This window comes from Pithys albifrons, chromosome 4 (assembly GCF_047495875.1).
Source record: "Pithys albifrons albifrons isolate INPA30051 chromosome 4, PitAlb_v1, whole genome shotgun sequence".
NCBI lineage: Eukaryota > Metazoa > Chordata > Aves > Passeriformes > Thamnophilidae > Pithys > Pithys albifrons.
Genome location: NC_092461.1, coordinates 11,346,078 through 11,361,514, shown reverse-complemented (window position 1 = coordinate 11,361,514; position 15,437 = coordinate 11,346,078).

Sequence of the window (15,437 nt, the reverse complement as noted above, 5' to 3'; positions counted from 1 at the left end):
CTGTCATGGCTGTTGAGAAACTTTCTAGGTAGAGCAATACTTGGTTCAGTGGTTACACTCTATGAGCCCTCTGTTTAAAATCAGTTCAGCATGGGGGAGAAGTTAAAGTTCAGTAGACAGTTCAAGAGAGACTTGGAACATTTTGAACTTTTTTTGAGTTCAGCAATGTCTTGCTATGAAGACTTAACTTACTTAGTTGTCTTTGAGCTTTAATCAGTAGGTGAAACAAGTTTACTTCGTACTGATTTGTCACTTACAGACTTCTTGGGGCAGTAAGTGAATCTTTAAATTGTGCTGTGTATTTTGATAGAGTGGTTTTTTCTGCCTTTTTTTTTATACTAGCAGGTAGCAGCAACTAGGCATCCTTGTAGAAGGGACACTAAGTGGATATGAAGAAGTCAGGCAATCAAAATCTAGTTTTCCCTCTCAAATATTATTTCTATACATTTTTAGAGTTCAAAGTATGTGCTGAAATAGCTCCAAAAGAAGACTTAAGATTTAACTCTAGAAAACAGGTCAAACTAATCCTTTGCCTCAAGGGACCTTTCCTTTGGAATATATTATCTCAAGATCAAGCCTGGTTTTGAGTTTCAAGAAGAACATTGTTGCTAGCAAATACACAGATTCCAATTAACTCTGAGATAAATGCAGGCTCTAAAATGCAGCTGATGAGGGGATGGATCCAAAGGGTCTGAAGAACCTGAAGTACTGTGCTTAGAGAAAGGCTAAGTCTATGTAGCTGCACTAGCAAGTGTTTCCCTGACTAGCACTTAGTATATATCTATAAAGGTTTTTACTGCAGTACAAGGCTGGCATAATCTTATATCATAGAATCATGTGTTGAATTCTTTGGCATGCATGCCAATGAAAATAATTACAATGTGCCAAAAAGAATCAGGAGGTTTGTGATTTCTCATTTTCCTCACACTTCCAGATGAGTGAGCTGATGGGAAAGTGAGCTAAAGCTGTACTGTATTCTTACCTTTTCCTGTCTGTCTTGAGTGAGGCAGGCACCACTCTCAGGATCACTGTTCTCTCCTCTTCAAGGAACAGAGATCCTGAAAGTTAGCAACTCCTTAGAGATGGTTGCTTCCTGAACAGGTGCTCTTCATGCTCTGCTTCCACATGAATACCATCATCCATTCCTTTATATTTTTCATTGGAAATATGGAATATAGAAATGGATTCTGGCATACTTAGTTTGCTGTAAAATATATTCAGATTCTGGGGAACATAACCCTGGGTCACTCTGCTCCCTGCAGTCCAGTTTTCTGACTTTAATACAGGGCTTGTAAAACTTACCAGATCATTGCAATGGCAAACAAAGCTTACTCTTCTGTGAAACATCTGGAAGTCTGGGCTGGAGAATTCATCACTTCCAGCTTGATCTGGAATAACCCCAAGCACAGGTACAGGCTGAGGCTGACCTACTGAAAGGTACCTCTGGGGAGAAGGATCTGGGGGTCCTGGTGGACAAACAAGTGCCCATGAGCCAGCAGTGTGCCCTTGACTAATGGGATCCTTGGATGCATTTGGAAGAGCACTGCCAGCAGGTTGAGGGAGGTGATCCTGCCCCTCTGCTCAACCCTCATGAGGCCAGATCTGTAGTTTTGTGGCCAATTCTGGGCTCATCAGTACAAGAGAGACATAGAGCTCCTGGAACAGATCCAGCAGAGGGCTACAGAGTCGACCACGGGACTGGAGCATCTCTCTTACAAGGAAAGGCTGGGGGAGCTGGGCCTGTTCAGCCTTGAAAAGAGACAACCTAGAGGGGACCTCATCATTGTATATAAGTATCTAAAACAGAGTGTGCCAAGAAAATGGAGCCAGGCTCTTCTCAGTGGTGCCAAGCAATAGGACAAGTGGCAATGAGCAGGAAATAATACATAGGAGTATATTTATTCTACCTGAATATGAGGAAGAACTTCTTTTGTGTGTGGGTGACTGTGCACTGAAACACATTGCCCAGAAAGCTTGTGGAGTCTCCACCACTGGAGATGCTCAAGAACCATCTGGACACAATCCTGTGCCATGTGTTCTAGGATGACCCTAACCGAGCAGGGAAATTGGACTAGATGAACCATTGTGGTCCCTTTCAACCTGACCCATTCTGTGATTCTGCGATCAGTTTATCTAAAATGTTCAAAGTGCCATGACACAATATGGCATGATGATGTTCTCAGTCCATGCTGCATAACCTGCTCTGTTTCTCAGCAGTCTAAAGATATAAAGCTATCAGAATGCATCCAAAGGAGGGCTATGAAGATGGTGAAGGGTCTATAGGGGAAACTGTACTAGGAGCAGCTGAGACCACTTAGTCTATTCAGCCTGGAGACCAGGAGACTGAGGGGAGACCTCATTGCAGGTACAACTTCCCCATGAGGGGGAGAGGAGGGGGCAGCACTGATCTCTGATCTAGGATGACCAGTGACAGAACCTAAGGGAGTGGTATGGAGCTGGGTCAAGGGAGCTTTGTGTTGGATACTAGGAAAAGGTTCTTCACCCCAAGGGAGGTTGAGTACTGAAACAGGCTCCACAGGAATGTGGTCACAGCACCAAGCCTGTCTGAGTTCAGAAAGAACACTTTCAGTTGGGAGATACTTTCAGGCACACTTCTAGGGTGGCCCTGTGTGGGGGTAGAAGTTGGACTTTGATGATCTGAGTAGATCTCTTCTAACTGAGCATATTCCATCATTATGTGATTCTATGAATGTTTATGTGTGGATATTCAACACCATGGGCTCAGAATGCTGGATATCCTTGAAAAACCTTTTGCATCACCTACTGTATGTTTTGGGATATCCATGTTTTCCTTTTTTAATACTAATTAAAAAAAAGTGTTCATTAAATATTTATCTCTATGATATGTCCTTCAGAATGAGTCCACAGCTTCAAAAACTGATTTACATCTCTCCACATTCAGAATGTACTTCAAGATCCATCCTTTATTGGATGGGGGGGGCAGGGGAACATTATCACTAGGGATGAGGAAGAGGGTGAGGTCCATAAAGCCTTCTTTGCCTCAGTTTTTAACAGTAAGACCCGTTATCCTCAGGGTAATTGGCCCCCTGTGCTGGTAGACAAGGATGAGGAGCAGAATAGATCCCCTGTAATCCAGGAGGAAAAAGAGACCTGCTGAGCCACTTAGACACTCATAAGTCTATGGGACCAGAGGGGATTCATCCAAGGGTACTGTGGAAGCAGATGGAAGACCTCACCAAACCACTCTCCATCATCTATAATGGCTAACCAGGGAGGACCCAAATGACTGGAGGCTGGCCAGTGTGATGCCCATCCACAAGAAGGGATGTAAGGAGGATGTAGAGAACTACAGGCCTTGGTTCCCAGGATGGTTATGGAGCAGATTGTCTTGAGTGCAATCACATAGCATGCACAGGACAACCAAGGAATCCGGTCTAGCCAGCACAGGTTTAGGAAAGGCAGGTCTTGCCTGACCAATCAGATCTTTTATGACCAGGTGATTTACCTTGTGGATGAGCTGTGAATGCATCTACCTGAACTTCATCAAAGCCTTTGATACTGTTTCCTGCATTCTCCTGGAAAAGCTGGCAGCCCATGGTTTGGACAGGTTTAACCCTTTGCTGGGTTAAAAATTGGCTGGATGACCAGGCCCAGAGAGTGCTGGTGAATGGTCCCAATTGGTGGCTGGTCACTAGTGGGGTTCCCCAAGTCTAAGAATTGGAGCCAGTCCTGTTTAATGGTTTCATTGATAATCTGAATGAGGGAATTGAATGAGTTCACAAATTACATCAAGTTGGGCAGGAGTGTTGATCTTCTGAAGGGTAGGAGGGCTCTACAAAGGGTCTGAACAGGCTGAATCAATGGACTGAGGCCAGTGGTATGAGGTTCAACAAGGCCAAGTACCATGTCTTACACTTTGGTCACAACAATGCCGTTCAGCACTACAGGCCTGGGGAAGAGTGGCTGGAAAGTGTCCCAATGGAGAAGGATGTTGGGGTGCTGCTCAACAGCCAGCTGAACATGAGCCAGTATGTGCCCAGGTGGCCAAGAAGACCAGTGGCATCCTGGCCTGTGTCAGAAATTGTGTGGCCAGCAGGACTAGGGAAGCGATAGCGCCTCTGTACTCGTCACTGACGAGGGCGCACCTCAAATCCTATGTTCAGTTTTGGGTCCCTCACTTCAAGAAAGATACTGAGGTGCTGGAGTGTGTCCAGAGAAGGGCAACATAGCTGGTGAAGGATCGAGAGGATAAGTCTGATGAGAAGTGGCTGAGGGAGCTGAGGTTGTTCAGCCTGGAGAAGAGCAGGCTCAGGGGTGACCTCCACACTCTCTACTACTACCTGAAAGGAGTTTGTTGCAAGGTGGGGGATCAGTATCTTCTCCCAGGCAACCATCGACAGGACAAGAAGAAATGACCTCAAGCTGCACCAGGAGGGGTTCTGGTTAGACATCAGGAGGAAATTTTTCATGGAAAGGGTTGTTAAGCATTGGAATGGACTGCCCAGAGAAGTGGTGGAGCCACTGTCCCTGGAGGTGGCCAAGAAATGACTGAATGTGGCACTTAGTCCTATGATGTTTTCCAGCCTAAATGATTCTGTGACTCATCTCTCTCACTTCAATGCAAAGAGCATTAGGAGATGCCATAAACATGTAACATTTCAAACAAACTTGTAAACTATCTTGATAAAGTATTACGTTATTTGGATTTACTTCAGATTAACTTCCCAGTGTGATGAAGCAGTGAAGTAATTGCAAAGAGGTCTTAAAATTACATGTATCTCAAATGACAGAAAAAGTAATGGATATGTTAATACATAAATGATATTAGGAAAGTTGTGTGCAACTATTCAAAGTGTGTATTGTTTATCATGCTAAACAAAGCCATTTCCAGGTGTTTCCTTTAAAGCAGAGTCTGGTTGAAGTGACTTTTTTTAACTTGACACGTCATTGGACCCGTTCCTTTGCTGATAGTGTGAGTGGAACTACTACAGCATTTTTAGTAAGTTGGTGGCAAGAACCCTAAATGTTCAATAATAGCCTGAGCCTAGACCACGTGCTTTTGGACAATACACAAGATATGGATGATGGACTACTTTAAAACTTTCAGTTTTTTTTCCCTTTCAAGTGTTTTCAGCATTTGTGTTTGGACTTGCCACCAGCTCTGAACCTGGGAAACTTGTTAGTCTGTACTACGCGTCTGCCCTTCTCTCTTTGATCCTTCGAACGTGAAATGAAACAAGTTTTTCTGGCCAAATTAGTTCAAGGTAATCAGCCAGTGTATCAGATTATTTAGTGTCTGTCCCACTGACTAGATGAGAATACACAGTTCATTCTTCAGGTTCCCAGATGAAAAAAAACAGAGGCAGCAAAATTTTGCAATCAAGAAAATGCTATGATTCTTGTTCTTAGCTTTGCTTTATTCACATTTCCAGGAAAAACTCTTTCAGTCCTTTGCTTGTCCTCTGTTGCTGAGTGTCACTGGTTTAGTGTTTTCTTGCATCTAATTCACACATGATCCTAAAAAGAAAATTTATATATGATGCAAAAAACAAGCAGAATGTGGAAGTGCACACTCTTCATGTAAACTCAAAGTAGGAAAGAAGATAGTGGGCAAGGTAATACATTATTGACACTCCTGTCCTGAATTCCTTGAAGACTTACTCACTGCTGTACTCATCTTCCCTTTGTTGCAGAAGACTGAGCTCTGAAATGCATCATGGTGAAGATAGGAATGTGGAGCGCCAGAAACTATAACTGCTTTGCTGACTGGGACAGAAGAAGCACCCCAGGCCATCTAGTGACTTGTAAATGGAGCACTGTACACTGCTTGGAGAGGTCCCTGGCTATATATATTGGATGTGGAAAAGCATTATTTCCCCAGTTTGAAAACCACATACGCTCATGTCTTCTTGTGCCAGCTAAAATACACAGCTGTACATCAGGAAGGATGAGCTCACTGTCAGTTCTCTTTTACAGTAAGGTGGCCACATCCTGTTGAGCAGCTAAGCCAAGTCAATCAACTTAAATAAATGTCAAAGAAAAAGATTAGTTAAGTTAACAAATACATAGATATAACTGAGGGATGAGTGGTTATTGAAAAAAAAAGACAAAGTGAAATACTGGAAATCTATATTTTGACTCTAGTTAGGGCATATAAACTGTTGTTGCAATTAAAATGTTCAGAAGTTTGACACCCTTGTGAGAGCTGACTGAATATCTTATTTTTACACAGTTTCTAACATTTTCAGAGCTGCTGGCTATGCCTAGCCAGCACAAGCAGTATGGGCAAAGCTTCATTAGGAGTTAAGGTTCTATCTAGCTATTCAGGTTTGATTGTTTCTTTCTATGGATGGATACAATATGAAGTAGTATTATTTATCCTCCGGTATTTCAGCTTAATTCAAAAGTAGTTTTCTTGTATGCTATTATCTTTGCCAAGATTTCCATGAAGGATGCAGACCATTATCTTTGGCCTGGTTTTCAGCAGGTGTTGTTTTTATCATGTATTTTATATAATCTGTCTCTCAGCTAATACAAAGGAGCTGCTTCATAGCAGAAACATGGCAGGATTCCTCAGCTATGCTGGGAGTTTCATGTTGCCAGTGCATTCTGAATTGTTTATTGCCTTACTCTGGAGATACTGACTTTAGAACTGCAGACCTGCAGAGAGATTTCAGTCTCTTCTGTGTGAAAACTCTGTTAACTTTGACTCCCTGTGTTTAGAGATCAAAAAGAGCCTTCTCTTGATGATGGAATGTAAGTTTTTTAATAGAACATTCTTCTCACCCTTAATCAATAGTTTATTTTGATTTACAAATAGCTTAGTGTCATCAAAGCCTTCTTGGAGTGGCCAGCACTATCAATGATTATGCTACATGTAGCTGTCACCCTCTAGCGTTAGTATGTGTTGCAACAGGACCATCAAGATTGATGCAGCATCTATAAACCACTGAATGAACTTGATGAGAAAGAAGAATGCTGGTGCACTTTGAGATAGATTTTAAAGGGCACAAAGACTTCTGAGTGTTTCTTCTGGAAGTCTATTGTGCAAGTCAGTAATGAGTGACATTGTGAAAATAACCAATAACACGCCCAGTAGATGATCAGGCTAAATTAAGAGGCAATACATGGAAAGAAAAAATAAAATCAAAGCCTCAGGTCAGCAGTTTAGGTCTCTTGAACAGTAAACTCCCTGCCCCCTGACTTTCTACTAGTTAATCTGTGGCTGGATCGACATCACAGCAACTGATTCTTTCAGAGGCTTTTCACTGATTTATACAACCAGTATCTAAGGAGATTTATTTAAGCTTAGAATACTTACAAAATCGGAGACCTGTTTGAAATACAAAAGTAATTGTTGTTGACATGAATAGCGTGAATTAAGCAGAGTCCTATTGTTATTATACAAAGTGAAGTTCATGCATTTGTGACTTAAGGTGTCAGTAGCAGTGTTTACAGAAAACTAGCATTAAAAGTAGTATTAATAGTGATAAATAACATGCATCTTCAGAAACATCTGTAGTTTTAAATATGACATTTTTTCCTAATGTTAACTGGTATTTGAATTCAGCTAAAGACTTCATGAAGATGTTGTGGTTTTTTTTTTTGTTTCACTAGCAGTAACTAAAAGATGTGTGTGATTCTCATGTTAATTATTTTGAGGTGACAAACTAATATCCATGTTCTATGTTTCATCAATTTCTTGTTTATAATTCATTGAGTTGATTAATTCAGTTTGGTGGGATGTAACTCCTGGTTAAAAAGAATAGGTATTCATTACCTTAGTAAGACAATAAATAATCTGAAAAATAACATAAAGGTTAACTAGATGTTTCACTTAGCAGCAGGATTTGTGTCCACTCTCCTTCCAGGGCCATGAGTGGAAAGTATCCAAAAATTCTTCAGTGCCTTCTTTTTCTTTTCCTTGGAAGATGGAAACAATGACCAGTATTTGCATATATAAATGAGAGTAAAGGAATAAGTGTAAAGAAAGTTACTAGATGAGGTCGTGGTAGATTGTCTAAACTGTTAGATGAGCTAAGCAATTCTAAATTAGTGAGGACTGGCCATTCTTCATTTAAGAAGCCTTGAGATCTGCAGTTGGCTCTTTAGCTTATTGGACCATGAACCTTCCTGCCTTCTTCTGGCTTTTCCTTGCTGTTTTTTGCAATGGAGAAAATTTTAAAGTAGCAGCAATTTGTTAAAAAAATGCCAATGCTGGGAGCTGGAGCAACTTCCTTGTTGTGACAGTAGTTAGCAGCTGTGATTGCTGCATTACCATCTTCCTGATGCTTTAAGCCCTTCTTTATATTCATTTGTGATTCAGAACCTTCACCTTAGGTTTACCATTAAAACTCTTTTTATCTGGTTTTTGCTTTTGTCTGTGCTATCTGCCTGTTCTGTCATCCCACTGCCTTTGACTTCAATGGCTGAAAACAAAGCAGGCTGAGACAGGTTTAACTGAAGTTTTCTGGGCTGCTTTTATATTTTGTGGGTTCATCCACCAGGTGCAATTCATTAAGCCCTCTGTCCCAGGGATGAGTTCTGAGAACAGCACTTTGATAGCAGCAGTCGGGAGGTTGAGAGGCTGCTGTGAGAAGAGATAAGGAACTGCCCTCATGTCAGACAGAGCCACTTCCAAACAGCTCCAGGATGGACCCATCTCTGGCAATGCTGAGCCCATCAGCAGTGCTGGTGACACCTCTGTGACCATATTTAAAAAAGCAGTAGCTGTTAGAATGAGGAGTGAAAGTAAGTGAGAGGAAGAGTCCTGCAGACCCCAAGGTCGGGGAGAAGGAGGAGGAGGAAGGTGTTCCAGGCACTGGAGCACAGATTCACCTGCAGCCTGTTGAGGACCATGATGAAGCAGGTATTTCTCTCCAGCCAATACAGGAGCCCACAGTGAAGCAGGTAAATGTGCCCTGAAGGAAGCTGCAGCCCATGGAGAGCCCATGGTCCTGGCGGAGGCTCCTGGCAGGAGCTGCAACCTGGGGAGAGGATTTTTGGACATGAGCTAAGGCCCATGTGAGTCTCAGACTGGAACAGTTTGTTCCTGAGGGACTGCAACCTGCAGAGAGGACTCACGCTGGATCAGTTCTTGAAGAATTGCGGGCTGTGGAATTATGGAAAGGCCACACATTGGAGCAGTAGAAAATGGTGAAGAGGAAGGAGTGGCAGAGATAAACTGTTACAGGCTGGCTGCAAACCCCAATTCTCCACCCCCTGGCACTGTAGTTGGGGAACAGGTAGAAGAGTTGCAACTGGAGGAATAAAGCTGAGCCTATTATGCGGGATGGGGAAAGGTATGCTTTGTTTTGTCATTGTTTCTCACCATCCTACTTGATTTTTAATTGGCAATAAATTAAATTCCTTTTCCCCAAGTCAAGTCCATTTTGCCTGTGGCAGTACTTAGTAGACAATCTCTCTGTCTTTTTGTCAATCCACAAAATTTTCTATCTTATTTTCTTCCCTTTGTCCTGTTGAGGAAGGGGAATGAGACAGCAGCTTGATGGGGGTCTAGTTTTTTAGTGCAGCTATGAAACAGGGAGTAATATGGTGTGTTAGCTGAAGGTGACAGCACATCAGAGAAGATTAAACTGATGTTAAGAATGTCCTGTAATTCAGGAAGGATCAGAAGAGGAGAAAACTTTGTTCACAGGACTCTGAAATTACAGCAGGTGTGATGAACTGGAAATAAACTTGTTCTGAGGATATGAGTGAGGCAATGTAATTTTAGTGTTATATAAAGACCATTTTCAGTTCACTGCTGAATGCACACCCTCGACAGACCTTTTGAGGGTACAGAACAGGCAACACATGGACAAATCTTGAGGCAAACTTACAAAACTGATCTTCAGTGCAGCTGAACCTACACTGGCCTTGTCATGTCCTGTTGAGGCCATGTACTCAGTAGCAGGTGACCTTATGCCATGTCCTCACACAGGCACACACACTTAGGAAGCATTCCATTGCATCCCATGGATTAGGCATATCCATTTGCTAAGTCAGGAGCAATTGCAATCCTTAAACATCAAAGTGATAGATTTTTAAATGTGCTCAAAATATATTCTCCTTGTTATGACAGGAAACACTGCTCAACATAAAAACAAACTAAAATACAGGTTCAACTTAAGTAAAACATCATTTAATCTATAGAATGTTCCAATATTTTAGTATATTTTAGATTTTTTTCCCAAACATGGTCTTACAAAAATGATGACACAATTCGGTTCCATAGCAAGTCTTTTGGCATGAAATTCCATTTTAAAACACTTAATAGCAATATAGTTCATATATTAGAATCCAACAGGTGTAAGCTCAAAAAACATTTGAAAAATTCAGCATTAGCTTAGAAGAGAAGATATTCTAAGGTACTTTAAACTAACAAATATTATTTTTGTTTTAAGACAAACAGATTTATGTAAAACTTAAATTAACTTCCATAAACTAGCATTAATTTTAGCATTTCAGTGTAATGGAATTTATGTGGAATGTATGGGCTGAGGTGATGTACTGAAGAGACCAAGATGCTTCAGGTGAACCTTCTTGATTGTATTCTGAGTAACAATTAAGACAGGGAAACTTCTTTTCGTAGTGTCATAAAAAACAGAAGAGAGTATGATATTCATAGTAATGAATTTACTGTAACTATCTCTTGTCATCCCTACCAGAATGCAACTCCTCATTCCATTCACAGTGTGTTAGTATTGATTGATAAGGTGATTATAGACTTGACTGGGACACAGCAATTCAGGTAATTTAAAACTGCTCGGAGCTGTCAAAGCATTTATGCAATCTCTGGCTGTATTAGACCTTATCTACTTCAGTATGATGCAAAGTTTGTGATCTTAAGATATTTAGTGTAGCTAATGACTCCTAGTCTAATACAATTATAAGTATCCCACATTAGATTCTTAACTGGCAGATTTATTCTACATTTGAGTCTGACCTTGAGGTTTTGTATAGGAGTGCTGTATTTCTCTTCTAGAGAGGTGAATGGGCCTGTCCTTATTTGTTTGCTAAGCAGGTGAAGAGTCCATGGAACAGGCTTCCTAGAGAGGTGGTTGATACTCCATAGTGGTCAGTGTTTAAAAACATTTGTACATTGCCCTTAATAATATGCTTAACTTTTGATCAGTCGTGAATTGGTCAAGGAGTTGAACTTGATAATTGTTGTAGGTCCCTTCCAAAAGAAACATTCCATTCTATATTCTATTCTATTCCTATTCCTATTCTACTCCTATTCTGTTCTGAATATTCCTGTTTATTTAATTTGTGAGTTGAGATTTTCTTTTGGTCAGTTCCTCTAATGTATGGCTGCTGCAGCTTTCTTTTTAAGAACCTCTAGATGATGGTTCCAGTTTTCATATTATATTGTGTAAAATTTATGGGTTTTTTTCAGATCATTGTCATTACTTATCCGGTGCAATTGTGCATGCAATAATAAAAAAACATGCCTAGCTCTTTGTAGGTGAAGCTGATTTTAAAATCTTGTCTACAGAGTTCAAATTCTAAGACCACAAATGCCATGGAATTTTCAAATTTTTCTTGACAGCTTGGCAAGGCAGATATTTTCTGTAGAAACTAGCAGCATTTTGAGCTGCATGAGAAAGAGTCTTAGGAAACAGATTAACAAAACTAACTAGTTCACTTGCATATGTAAGCCTATTTGGTCTCAGAGTTTTGTTATATAACACCATATTTGCAGTATGTGTTCCCTGTTGTGGTGTTCATCACTTTTGGTGTCTGGGCTAAAGTTGTAATCTTGTAGTACTTGTTACTACTGGCTTGTGACGAGATAGAATTGCTGGTCATGAATTTAAACGTGTCAGTGTGCTCGGCACTGCATCACCTCCGTACCTCGGGAGCCATCTGCTGGGAACTATTAACAGTCACGCCTATATTCTCCAGTATCTTCCTCTTCTAATTACAGTGGTGCTTGGGAATTTTGAAAAATTTGAATACCCTTGGGATGTTGAAACGAGCACGATCCTATTACTAGAAACCATGAACGTGGTTCATGTCTTCTTTAGAGGTGGGATTTTAGTTTTGTCTTTTTCTGTTCGCTTGTTCTCTTTTCGCTTGTTTGGTTTTGTTCTTACTTTACTTCAATTTATAAACTGTTTATATCTCAGCTTATGGGTTTTACCATTCTCCTCCCCATCCCACTGAGTGGTCGTGTGGGACTTGGTTGCTGACTGTGGTTAAACCATGCCACAAAGTTATACAGACTGCTGAAGCTGGATTGTTTTTCATATAGAAATGTCTGCGTAAGGACATTAGACAGGTAAATACAGAAAGTCTAGAGGCACTGTCTTTCATGTTATTAACATTCCGTTACATTGTCTTTGGAGATTTATGTTCTGTGTCAAAAAATTGTTGTAAGGCTTTGGAAACCAGGTGTTTAATTTCTTGTGTTGTTGGAGTTGATGGTGGTTTACAATGCATCTCACTTCTTGTGTGCTCTTATTCCTGTTCACAGTCACAGAGAGTTTGGAGTTATCTCAGAGCAGTTCAGGTGAAAGTGTGAGTGGCTTTACTATTTCTGACTTTTCTGAGATCACACAATTCCAGAATGGGTAAGCCTGGAAGGGACCACAGTGGGATTTTCACAAGTTGTCACAGTTTACACAACATAAGATATCACATCTTATTACAGAGATGTTTCTGAATTAAGGTGTTTCAAGCCAGTCCATTTTTGTGTTGCTTGTTTCAGTCATTTTAGAAAAATGGCAATATTGAAGTAATGCTGAGGTCTCTTGAAGATCCAGATCCTGCAGATGTCAAACTACTCTCCATTGGATGAGTAATTAAATTAAACTCTCTGTTGCCTACCTGCAGCATTTTCTTTTTTGTTCCAGAATGGCTATCTCTTGCTTTTTGTTGCAATGGTGACAGAACTGGGTATAAACATGGCAAAATTTGGCTTTTAGCATCTTACCCCACACAGCATTAGCTCACACCTCTGAAACTGATGCATGTAGAAATCTGTCCTTGAAAATCAGTTTTGGAGAAAGTAGAAATATTACTCCAACAACAACAGTTGCCAGATTATTTTTTTAACAAGTGAATTTACTTAAAGCATTTCAAGGATTTAAATTTCTGCCTCTATTTATATTTATGCTGAGTGACTTGCTTGTAACTTGCTGAGTAACGAAACAGGTTCCACACCACATTAACTCATGGTTTAATTCATTACATGGGTGCGAAAGTTTATCTTTCAATTATTTTGCTGGCCCAGTTCTATCATGCTGTGCTGGTGGTTTTTTTGTTTGTTTTGTTTTTGTTTTGGGGGTTTTTGTTGGTTTTTTTTTCATTTGTTTTGGTGTGTTTTTTTTTTTTTTTCTGGAAAGGGTGATATACAGGCTCTCACTAAGACTTCTTAGTACTGAGGTCCCAGCCCAGTGTGAGGACAGCAGAGTCTGGCCTAGTGAGTTTGGTTCAAACAGCTGAGGTAGCATTGCAGGAATAAATTACGTCTATACTCATTGTAATTCAACAGAGCTTCTGGCTGAAATGAAACTGTTTGGTAGCAATGCATTCTGTTCTTTTAGACAGAACCTTCAGATCTGAAGACTCCAGATGCAAAAGACATGAACACATAGTAGACTGTGAACACACAGAACTTCAGTTCTGTTAAAAGCCCTGAATATCAAACGGAGTCTCTTCTGAACACCTGATACAGGCTCTCATCAGAAAGACATCACTATGGTGTTTGCTCTGTGTTACAACAGCTCCTCTTAGGAACTGGAACTTGAGAGAAAGCATTTCTGTTTGTAGAGCTACCTGTGGTATTCAAATAGCACTTGTATGTACCAGAGACCATCTTGAAAACCAATATATTTACTGTGCTAGTCAGTCAGAGCATTTACCTCTTTAGCTTAATTCCCTTATACATGAATTCTGAAGTAAGGTGCGGACCTATTCAACCTTTAGTAAAAATCCTTGTTGTCTCAAGGGAGCAGTGGCAGCAACATCCCCATAGTGTTTGATCCCCCAGTGTTTGCAAGATTCTTTGTGGATAAATAAAGTATATTATATAAGGATGACTTCTGGATCTTACAAGCACATGAATTTACAATCAAAACTGACATCTGACGTCTAACTACACTTGGATACAGCTGTGCATTGCCAGCACTTCTGTGTATGTGTACAGCTAGACAGGAGAAGCATCACCCTGATGAAATCAGTTTTGGAATTTCAGAATAGCTGAGTGCAATCCATTCACTGTACACACGCGTGTATTTGTATGTATACAAATGTGACTGGCACAGGTCAGCAGAATCATTCAGGGAAGTAGGCAAAGTAGAAGGAAATATTAATGTTAATAAAATTAATAGTATTTTATAAGGTGATAGAAGCAGATATGAAGGCACTGTGTTTATAACCAGATTGTCTGTATTAGTCAAGCATGCAGGTAGAATAGCACTACTAGTCCCATCTAGTATTTGTTTTTTATTGGGAACATACATAGATCAGTTTCATTTATATGGCAGAAAAGGGCTAGGGCTCTTCATCTTGGATTAGGCTCAGGCTAAGTTGCTGGTCATCATGGATCCAAAGATAACGTACATCGAAGCATTTCCCTACACAACCCCCATCCAGAGATTGCTTTACTTTATCCAGTTTCACCCAGTCATCAACACTAACCTGTATTACCCTTACTAGCCAACCCACTGGGAAACCAAGATCACTCTGAGGTGTTCCAGCCCGAGGTTGGCACACGTTGTCTGTGTTAGCTCACAGTGGTCTGGCAGGTGTGGAGTGGTGTTAGTGCTGAGCTTGGCTTCTACATTTATACATTGTGATGTTAATGTGTTTCTTTTAAAGTGCTTCTGCTTTAGGGCTGACATGTTGCTACATTTCTGCTTCTCCTACTTTGTCAAAGCTGCACTTTGGTGGAAATTTTCACATAAAAAAATTTCTGTTCTGAGACTCTAATTACAATCCAAAAACTGCCCCCGCTCTTATGAGGTTTTCTAATGGATTTATGTGATCAGGTCATTCCCACTAATCAGTAAGGCTGGTTTTTCATCAGAGCAAAACCTCTCATGTATTAGATCACTCAGCAGTAGTTTGACTGACAGATATAAAAGAGTAACAGGTTTTTTAAGTATTAGGAAATCTTCCGCATTGAAATCAGCATGTGAATCCCCAGCATAGCATCCATCATGGAAGAAATTGGAATACAGATATGTGTTTTTATGTGGAACCCTGAGTGTTTTTTTGTATCACATAGATACGTAGATATGTAAATATTCTCATGTATATGTGTGTGTACTGCCTTGATCTTACTGTCCCTGCTGGGTAGTGGCCTCCATTTAGTTGAGTCAGCTTTGTTATAAACATGAGGGGTTAAGAGCTCTCTGACTGAAGATCTCACAGTTAGTTACTGCAGAATCACAATATAGCTCCAAAATAGAAAGCAGCGGAACAGCATGTGACTGTTCACTGCC